A 10,261-nucleotide genomic window follows, 5' to 3' on the forward strand; every position below is an offset into this window, starting at 1 on the left:
TGAGAGGAGACTTGTGGATTAACTCCTGGCAGGCTTGTACGTAGATGTACTTTTTTTTTTCCTTTTTGCCCTCATTTTATTTTAATAGCCAGGGAAAATGGGAAGAATGCAAATGAGTGAATGCCCTCTTTGATCCATGCTGCTCCTGAGCATAAGCTACAAACCTGGCAGGCACCAGGCACAAGAGGAATTGCTGCCCCTAAGTAGGAAGAAACTTCAGCCTCTTTTTGCAAGTGGTTGCTTGCTGTTTTTTTGTTGGCTCGGGAGAAGCGAGCAGCCAGGAGAGCCTTGTCCCCCTGCAGAACAGGGGACGCACTGTGGGGACGATCACCTGCTGCTCTTGTAATGGGAATTATTCTTTTAAGCAGGGATAACCTGAAATTGTAAGGTGTTTTCCACTCAAATCTGAAAAATACACAATGAAGCGTTTACCCTAAAAGCGGTACAACTGTGGCATCTGCTTCTCTCCAGAGGGACAGGCTGAGCAGCTGTGGCAGGGGCAAGCTACAGAAGCCATCTCCTGAGGTGAGACACCGAGCTGCCGGCTGGATGTGGAAGAGAAAATGGGCGTCATTGACTTCAGCTCTGAATGAGGTCCATCCCTGAACACAGAAGCCGTGAGAGTATTTTGTGGGTGTGTATTTAAAATACAGGGAGAAGGGCTGGACAGGGTCACTGGAGAAGGAAGGGTGATTTTGGTTGTGTGAGAATTGAACAATAAATCTAGAAATAGCCAGCAAAAGGACAAGGCTTCAAGAGTGGGTGATCATCTGTACCTCTTAGTTATTTTACAACACTTAAGATGATGCCTGATTTGCACGTTCTGTAAAATACACATATCCTCTGCTCTGCAGGACACAGGGACGTGGTTTTTGCTCTGAAATCTGGATTGACCATGGCTCCTCCAGCCCACTCGGACCTGGGCTACATACCCCCTGATGGCGGATGGGGGTGGGCAGTGGTGTTCGGAGCCTCCATCTCTGTTGGGTTTGCATATACTTTTCCTAAAGCTTTCACCATCTACTTTAAAGAGCTCCAGGCTGTTTACAGCATCTCCTACAGCCAGATTGCCTGGATATCATCCATCATGTGTGCTACCACCTACGGAGGAGGTAAGTGAATCAAAACTGTATCTTTCTTTGGAAAATAGGAGGTTGGATCCCTACACCAAAAGGGGAGGGGAGAATATATTCCTTCGAAACTCTAACTGCAAGTTTGACTCTCTGTTTTCTGATGGTGTACATTGGCAAAACACAGAAAGCCAGTACTGCTGAGTATTTTGTTGACAACAAATTCGATGTCCCCAATTCCTGTTATTTCATCAGAAATCTTGCTATGTGTGAGTGGAGGCTTGGCCATCCTTGGTGGAAATATTTGAGTCTTGAACAGCTATTTCAGCTTATTTATTATTGCATCTTCTGTTCATATTCTTGTCTGTCTTTTTGAAAGAAAAATTAAATTATTTCTTGCACTCACGATTGTAGAGAAGATGCTGGAAACTTGAAACCTGAAGTTTTGCTGATGAACAGGCATGGCATATATGCATGGAAATCTTTATACAGTATGGAAATGTTTTTAAATATTCCCCAGTTCTGTTGCTAAAGTTTTACAGCAAGTCATTTATTAAGGGATGATGCTTTAGATCTTTCTGAAAGGACGGATGTGTCCATTGGTTGTTTCAAGTTAAAAAGTTCACTGCGTGCTTGCACCTTGGCTGCAAAAGTTGCCGTTGTGCAAAGGTTGTGGGAAGGTATTGCTTGTCCTCATAACAAAATCACCAAGTGGATCTCCTCAGGGGGATGTTTGCCTCAGATACCGATGCCAGGTATCAGTCTGCCACTTTGATCCGAGTAGCTGGTGTGTGTCTTGCTGTTAATGGTTAGTAGAGGACTATCTCACTTTTAGGTTGCTGATGCCTGTGAGGTGCGGCTGCTGGAGGTTGTTGTTGGGCCCTCAGCAAGGTCTTGGCTCTTCTCAGCTTGTTTTGCAAGGGTGAAATGTAAAAGGATTAACACTTAAGAACAGAAGAACAGCCACAGCGACTCACATCTACCCAAACCTTTCTTCTTCCTCAAACAAGGTCCTTGATACACACTTTGGGAAAAACGATTACAAACAAGTTGTAGATGGAGGGATCCTTTTGGTACCCCTCTTCCTTAGGACAGAGTGGTTTGGGGGTTTCCTGGGTCACATGCTACAAACATCAGGGTACACCTTGTGTACACGAGTCACACGTACTCGTCTCACACACTTTAGGAACTGGTTTTACATGGCAATTAAAAAAGAGATCCTTTGTCATCTGGTGTGGGATGGATTAAGGTGAAAGGAGAAGATTTCTGAAAGGCTCATTTGACACTCAGGAATGTGATGCGCATCACTCTGTCACTGCCCTGAGCAGTGCCTGTGCCTTTGTGGTCAACCTGTGTCTTTACTCTTATGTCAGCTCACGTGTTATTGAGCATGCGGTTCCCAAGATGACCGCGTGCCTTGGAAAGCTGGCATGGGAGCAAGCGACTCCACTGGCTGATTCAGATCAGCACTTGGCAATGGAGACTGAAGGCTCCTGGAGCCAGCAGCTGGTCTCAGCCTGATCCCAGCAGGCAGGTACTGATGTTGGTAACTCACTGGGGCTGACTGGCACACTCAGGGTTCGTGATGTACGTGACCAGAGAGATGTGAGGGATGAGCTCTTCCCTGTGCGTGGGAAGGGCATTTTTGGGTCTGGCTGGGCAGTGAGGAGGCTTCATTGGGCTCTTTGGACTACGGGCCTTGCTGCAGATGGACAGAAAGGGGCACTTGCAGGATTATGAAATCAGCAGTTCTACTGTGCACCCTTTTCCCCCTTGAAACAATGAATGTGTATCTTGTGGCTGCTGCTTGGCTCAGGAGCTGAGAAGTGGGAGCTAACGGAGTGTGAGAGACTGAGGAGAGATTCAGGCCACGGGGGCTGTTTGAGGGCTCAGGGTGGCTGTCCAGACCCTCTGAAAACTGGGTGTCTGACACTGAGCACCAGACATTAGACATACCTCACATCAGTTGAGACTTTTGGCTGTTTGTTTACATAGTCCCTGAGCTAGAGCCCTCAACACCCAGATGAGGACAGAGAGGCAAGTACAGCCAGGGACCTGCTGTCAGTGATCTTGATGGGGAAAGAAGCCATTACGGTATAAAACGCAGTTTTCACCACTGACATTCCCATCTTTAAATACAGACTTTTAGGAAGTCTTGCTGCTGCAGAGCTATCGTTATAAGCTACAGCCACATGCACGAAGTCCTGACTTTCCCAGGTGTCGCATGTAAAGACAGGAGAGTGTCAGTGTAAACAGGAACACTTGAGATGCTGTGAAGCAAGATGACTTTTCCTTTTCAACATTGCAATTGCCTTTACGTAGACTTTGGGTGAAGAGCTCCGTGCTGGTAGGGGGGTCCTGCCTGTCCTACATTTTCACAGGCGCTTGTGTTTATTGCTGCATGAGCACCTTTCCTCTCCGGGGATCTATCCCATGGTGCAGTTGCTGTTGCTCTTCACCTCACTCAGTTTTTAAATCACTGTAGCATCTGTGTTAAAAAAACAAAACAAAACAACAACCCCTCACCCAAAAAACCCAACAACCAACTGTGAAAGAAATAGATCTTGGAATAAAAAGTCTTAGGAAGAATCCCTGTGTACCAATTATAGACTCTTCTAGAATTAAGGAAGATCAATTACCTCCTCTGTTCTTGCAAATGATTAATAATTCCAAACATTTCCCTGTCATGTTCTCATCTTTTAGTTGTTGCTTCCAGTAAATGGTGTTGACATCTCCATAGATCTGAAAGCAGCAGCATGCTAATAGTAATAGAAGAGGGAATGGCAATAACAGATTTAGGAGCTTCATCTCAGGGAATAAATATCCTTGAGTGTATGAGTAATTGTATATGCTCAGTTTGATCTTCCTTTCAGCTACACCAGCATAAATCTAGAGCAATTCTGTAGCGCCCAGTGAAGCTGCATGCTGTGTTTCAGAGAGGTGGAAAGCAGCAGTAAAGCCTGCCCAGAGTGGTTGAGAGCATGCAGGGAATCCCTTCAGGGAGAATTATACCTTGAAGCACTAACTCTAGTTTTACAATATTCAGAAATGACACAGCTAACTGTTTACAAAGCAGCCCTTTAGGACAGTGTGTGTTTCTTTGCACCAGAGTAATTTAAAAAGAAAGCTTCAACAAACATTAACATTGAATATTGTTTCTAGGTGAAACTCTGGCTGCGCTGAAGTCAGCAGGCACCTTGCCATCAGCTTTAGTGGAGCCAGGATTTCATCTTTCAGCTGCAAAGTTCGATCTGCTGATCTATAGCACTAGAAGCCTGCTGAATTCCAGCCTCAAGCATGGTATTTAGGAAAGGGGGCTGAGAATGAAGTTTTAGAAATTAATTCTGTGTCTGTAAACACTCGGTTTCACAAAGGGCTCCAGGAGTGCTAAGTGACGGGGTGCCACATAAACACGACTTAGACAGTAGGTGCATCTTTGAAGCCTGTCTTAGGAGGAGTCATTTCAGTGGCACTTAGGGGGCTCCTGGGAAGGACAGTCCACAAACCCTGGATTACAGCAAGCTTGAGCAAACACTGCACTTGGACCAAAAGTCTCCTCTTTTTGATCTTGTGGGGTAACATGGACGTACAGTGTCAAAAGTTCAACAGGCTCCTAAAGAGCAATCTGTCTAAGACCTTGAAAGTTAATACTAAAGCATCGAGCTTGATCTGCTGGACAACGGTCAGCCAGAAGGGCAAAGCAGCACAGAAAATGCAGGCACAGGAGCCCAGCTGAGTTTACCTACAGTAACGTTGTGTATTGCATCAGCCCGCGCTCAGGGCACAGCTACCCACACCGTGTGACTCGGGAGTTAATCCCTTCCCAAGCTTGATTCTGTTTCTGGTTTCTGTAGCCCAGCATTTCACTCCATTTGAAAGGTAATGAAGGAGCTTGCTGGGTTTCCTCCATCCCATGAAGAGGAGCAGGTGATGTGCAGAGCAGCTGCAGAAGTTACCCTGCAGTCCTGCTGCCCACCCCCCCTCTAGCAGTGTATAGCAGCCTGCTGGTGATAAGAGCTGTATGGTATTAGCTGAGACTGGCTTCTGCTTGGTGCATCCTTCTCCCTCAAGCAAATCAAATGGGCCTGACAAATATGCAGCAAACAGCAGTACCTGCTCCCAGAATGCTACAGCCCTGGGGGACCTCACAGTAAGAGTAGAAACCCTCATGGAGTTACCATTACTTTTCACAACAGGCTAGGAAAAAAAATGAACAATAAAGCTTCAATGCCTTTGTGTGATAGTTTTCTGCAGCTTTGACTGTCCCTCTAACACCTTGAAAGCTTGGGTGAGCTGGGGTTAATTTTTTGGGAAAATACCCACATTATATAAAGGCTCGGAGTACTATGATCTGCAAACAAGAGTGTCCCAGAGGGTACTTGCAAACCAGTGTGACGTTCCTGAGCCAAGGAGCTGCTGACACCTAGTTCAGACTCAGCCAACACCGTGCAGTGCCAGCTTTCTGTTGTCCTGGAGTGGGACTCGCTCTTTATGGCATCCCTGTAGCATCCCTTCTCTCTCAAACATCAGATCTAAAGCTCTCCACCTTGTTGAAGGGTTATTCAGGCAGGTGATCCTCTTTCTGTCCTGGTGACAACTACTTGAGAGTTGATTCATGGCAGGACAGCCATGGAGACAGCGGTGGTCTTCTGGCCCCAGCTGTGGCACAGCTGCTTAGGGCCATGCTTTGGAGAAGGTCCTTGTGGAGAGGCTGGGTGTGTTTGGACCCTGCAGTCACAACTCATTGGGTTAGTTTTGGCAGTCCAAACTGCAGATCTTTGCTAACCTGCAGCAAAAGAGCACTGTAAGCAAACAGGTTGAAGACAGCAGACATTGTGTGGATGATGTGTTGGGGTAGCTTAACACAGGGGCAAACAGTGCAATTGGAAACAACTCCAAGGGTAAATCCTTCATTGCTAATTTTCTAGTACATTACCAACATTTCACATGTTTGTAAGTGAAGGGATGCACAGGATCACATGAAAATAATTATTTTAAGTAAAACTGGGATTTTTTTAGTGACTTTAAGTTGGCTGAAAGTGGCAGAAGATGCACTGGGGTGGAAGAAGGTGCTGCCTCTGTTGCTGGTGTAGTGGGGTATCCCTGGTGGGATCAGCTGCTCCCACAGCACTGGGGGTCTGGGGAGTGGCCTGTGTGACACAGTGTGTGTTTACCAGGACTTCCTACCCTCAACAGGGCAGAAATGCAAGTGCTCTATTTTTTTTGTGCTTCTGCTTTAAATTAAGAGCAATTAGGGATGGCAAATTGGAATAAGGCGGGATATAGTACTAATTTTACTTTGAAAACACTACAGTGCCTTTCTTCACTGTGTGTTTACCTTGAGCAAAAAACATAGGAACTTGTTACCCTGTGGTAAAACTCTGCAGCAAAGAAAACGAGGCTTGAGCTTGGGAGTGGAGAAGCACAGGGTGGGGAGGTGGAGGTTTCTCTCTGTACACAGCATCCTCGGTAAGGAGTCCTCTTTATTCTGGTGTAAATGAAAGAGTGGTCTGCTCTGCTCTGGCTAATGTGTAATTACACCTTCAACACAACCTTCTGCCCCTCTGTTTGTCCGTGTTTGTGTGCGCAATCTGGGATGCTTCCAGGCTCTGCATTCAGGGATGTTTGGAAAAAAACCCACAGTATTTGTGCTATTTTTCAGTCGTTCAGCGCTTGGCGTAGCCAGACTTGTGCCATAAAAGTTAATAGCTAAATTCTCTGTGCGTCTTTGAGTACTTCAACCACGTTGTTTTTCCCTTTCTATGCAGTCATTTTCCAAATATAACAGAGCAAGATCCTATGGGGATTAAAATGTAAATGAGACGAAGAGGCAATAGCAAAGGAATAATTTGATTTAATTCCCCAGTGAAAACATTCCGGTTATTAGATTTAGATTAATTGTAGCCATCTTTTTACCAACACAAATGCTTTGATTTGGGCTGCTGATTAAACTCCTGCAACAGGGGAAAAACATAAGAAGTGATGTCACTTCTCAGTTTATTTTATCATCTCCAGGAAACAGCACATCCAGCAGCAACACTTCATGTAGCTGCATGGTTTGATGGCACAGACACAGGGCTGGAGCCATATATGAGGTTTGTTGGCTCTGGAGAGCGTTATTTCATGTTGCACAGAATCACACAGAATATGAGAGTTGGAAGGGACCTGGAAAGCTCCCCCAGTCCAACCCCTGCCAGAGCAGGATCACCAGAGCAGTCACACAGGAACACGGCCAGGGCTTTGGGTGTCTCCAGACAAGGAGACTCCACAACCTCTCTGGGCAGCCTGGGCCATGCTCTGGCACCCTCACACTGACAAAGTTTCTCCTCATGTTCACATAGAACCTCCTGTGCTCCAGCTTGGGACCATTGCCCCTCGTCCTGGCATTGGACATCCCAGAGCAGAGCCTGGCTCCTTCCTCCTGACACTCACCCTTTCCAAATTGATAAACATTAATGCACAAACCCCTCTGCCTGCCTGGCCTCTGGGCTATTCATACTGGGGCTTACCAAAATAAAAAAAAGTTAGACATTTCATAACTTTCTGTTTTGACCTCTCCTTGACCACCTTGTAACATACTACTTGGTGGAAAGCAGGGCCATGAGGAGCAGTCAGCATCCCAGGGGGTTCAGCAGCACCAGGACCAACATCCCCACCGCTGGGCACAGGGACGTGCTCTGCAGCAAAGCATCTTACACAGCTCTGGAGAGGCTTTTTGGAAGTTACAGGCTCTCCCCAAATAGCCACAGGGATGTTGAGGGCTGCAGGCTGACCACGTGGAGCTGTGTTGGTGGTGTGCTGCCCACATCCCTGCTGCTGCTCAGTGCCCCAGGAGCTGCTGGGCAGAGTTAGGTTCTCTTTAATTAAAACCTCGAATATGAAAATATTAGTGGTAAATCCCTGAATGCTGGAGGTCTTGTGGCAAAACACTGAGGAATGTGTTGTATTGGCCTGGTTATGCTGAGTGGTGAGGAGACCACAGAGGGGACAAGGGTAATTCTGCACTCACCAAGGAGGGAACTATTGATCTGTTCCCCTGCTTGCGTTTTGTGATTGCATCTGGTTGGGGTGCAGAGCCAAAAATGTTGCTGAATTGAAACCTCTTCCCAAGTAATAACCTATATTAGCATGGACTGGAAAAGTTACGACTATTCCTAGGAATATAAATGTGTGGGCCTGTTTTTGGAGGGCTGGGCTGTCTCTCTCCTAAGACAGATCACAACCTCAGCCACGGGGGCCAGTGTTTTGGTTTTGCAGACAAGTGTTGCTTATCTCATTCATAAATTCAGAAGCTTCATTTTGACAGGATTGGATTTCTGCTGATGTTTTTCATGGGCAAATGGAAAATTGATAACAGACTAGTTTGAGAAATGAGAGTAACAGATGCTTTAAAGGACTGCAGTTACCTCTTTAGGCGCTCACTTACCCAGTGCTGTTTTCATGCAGCAGAGCTAGGTATGGATTTTTTTTTTTCTAATGTGGAAGCAATTTCTAAAGCCTTTAATTGACTTTCAAAGACTCAATGAAGGAAAAACACTGCTGGGGTTATAGAGTTGTAGTTCCTACCTTTGGCTGCAATAAAATGCCTTGCGTAAAAGGCTTCAAACAAAACTCAGTGGTCCACTGAGAACAAATAGAAATCCTTTTCCCTCTCAGGGGAGCCCAGGTTTTTCTTCCTTTTGGGTTTTATTTCTTTTTTCAGGAAAAGAAAAACACTCAAGTTGTCAACACCAGTCACTTTTTTTTTGCCACCTTCAATTTTAAATGCTGTTCATCTGACCTTGGGCTTCAGTAAGTGAAGGGGCTTAGTTCATTTGATTTAAAAAACATGACTTAAAATATCTGTGGGAACTGTCACAGAAAGCTTGGCAAAGGTTGGAAAATGGGCCCTTTTGGGGAGAGGAAGGGTTTCAGATTCTGCCTTGCTCCCAGCCCCTTTTCCCCCTCTGCCCCTCTTCTTTCAGCAGCTCTGGAGCGGAGGTGCTGGGAATACAATAGCAGTCACTTACTTACACGGAGGGACAGGGAAATGAGGCATTTGAAAAGGTATTTTGCAATTTTAATCAATTTTGTTGCCGCTTGCCAGCAAATTAAAGAAACCTGCCCTCCAGGAAGCGTCTGTTCTCTGTGGATGAGTAAGCGGAGCCCAGCCCCGGGCAGGGAGGGCTGTGCTCCCGAAATGGATGGGGGAGGATGCACACAGGCAGCTGCTGTGAGGGGAGCCCAAAGTCTCCCCAAATTGCTCGGAAGTCCTTTTTGACCTGGTGAGGCCAGGGTTTGTGCTGTCAGTCCCACCCTCTGAGCATCTCTTCAGAGCAGCATCACCAGGGCAAAGACCGATTATTTTCAGGTATCTTTAGAAACCAGTTGTTTACCACCAATATCTCCTGCTGTAACTGGTTTCCTGCTCCGGTTTTGAGTTTGCCACCAATTTGTGTGAGCATTTACCCAGAAGCTGTCACGCCAGGGTTTGCCGCAGAGGACATTCTTTAACATGACACCAAATTTAGGATTTCTGCAGAAGGAGGCTCCCATCTTCCAGCTGAGTTGTACCTGCTTCTGCATGCTCCTGCTCCTGGGGGTTTCCATCTGCCCTCCCCACCTTCCAATCTGCTGCTAAGGATGTGCCCAAGCGCAACCTCAGATGTGTTTATTTAGCTTTGGTCCATGTTTTAATATTTTGGCAGAACACAGAAACCAGCTGCTGAAACAAACTTCATCCCTGTTTATTAGAAAAACTCCCCTAATCCAAACCCTCATCCTCTCCATAGGAAAATAGAGAAAAACAGCCCTGTCTCCATGGACATCCCCTTGTTCAGCTGCAGACAGGGTTTTCAGACGGGAGAGACTTTAATTATCTCCTATGATGGCAGCCTGCCCACTGCTGCACCCTGCGCCTTCACACATACAGGAGAGTACATCATAAAAGCAATGCCGTAAAAGCAGGTATCTGTATGGGCCATAAAGCAGGTTTGGGCTGTACCAAAACAAAACTCTCCAGGTCATCATGCTGTGACCTTACACCTGAGAGTAAAGGTCTTCTGGTCATTTTAAGTTTACTCAGTTTTATAGGAAGAAAGAAATAGTAGCAATAAAACATCTACAGACACATTGTAAGGAGATCTTTAAAGATCTCCTTTAGCTGTGCCAGGAAAACTAGTGAGCATGGCACTGATTTTCCCCCTCCTCTC

This window comes from Mesitornis unicolor, unplaced genomic scaffold, assembly GCF_000695765.1.
Source record: "Mesitornis unicolor isolate BGI_N332 unplaced genomic scaffold, ASM69576v1 scaffold45592, whole genome shotgun sequence".
NCBI classification, from domain to species: Eukaryota; Metazoa; Chordata; class Aves; order Mesitornithiformes; family Mesitornithidae; genus Mesitornis; species Mesitornis unicolor.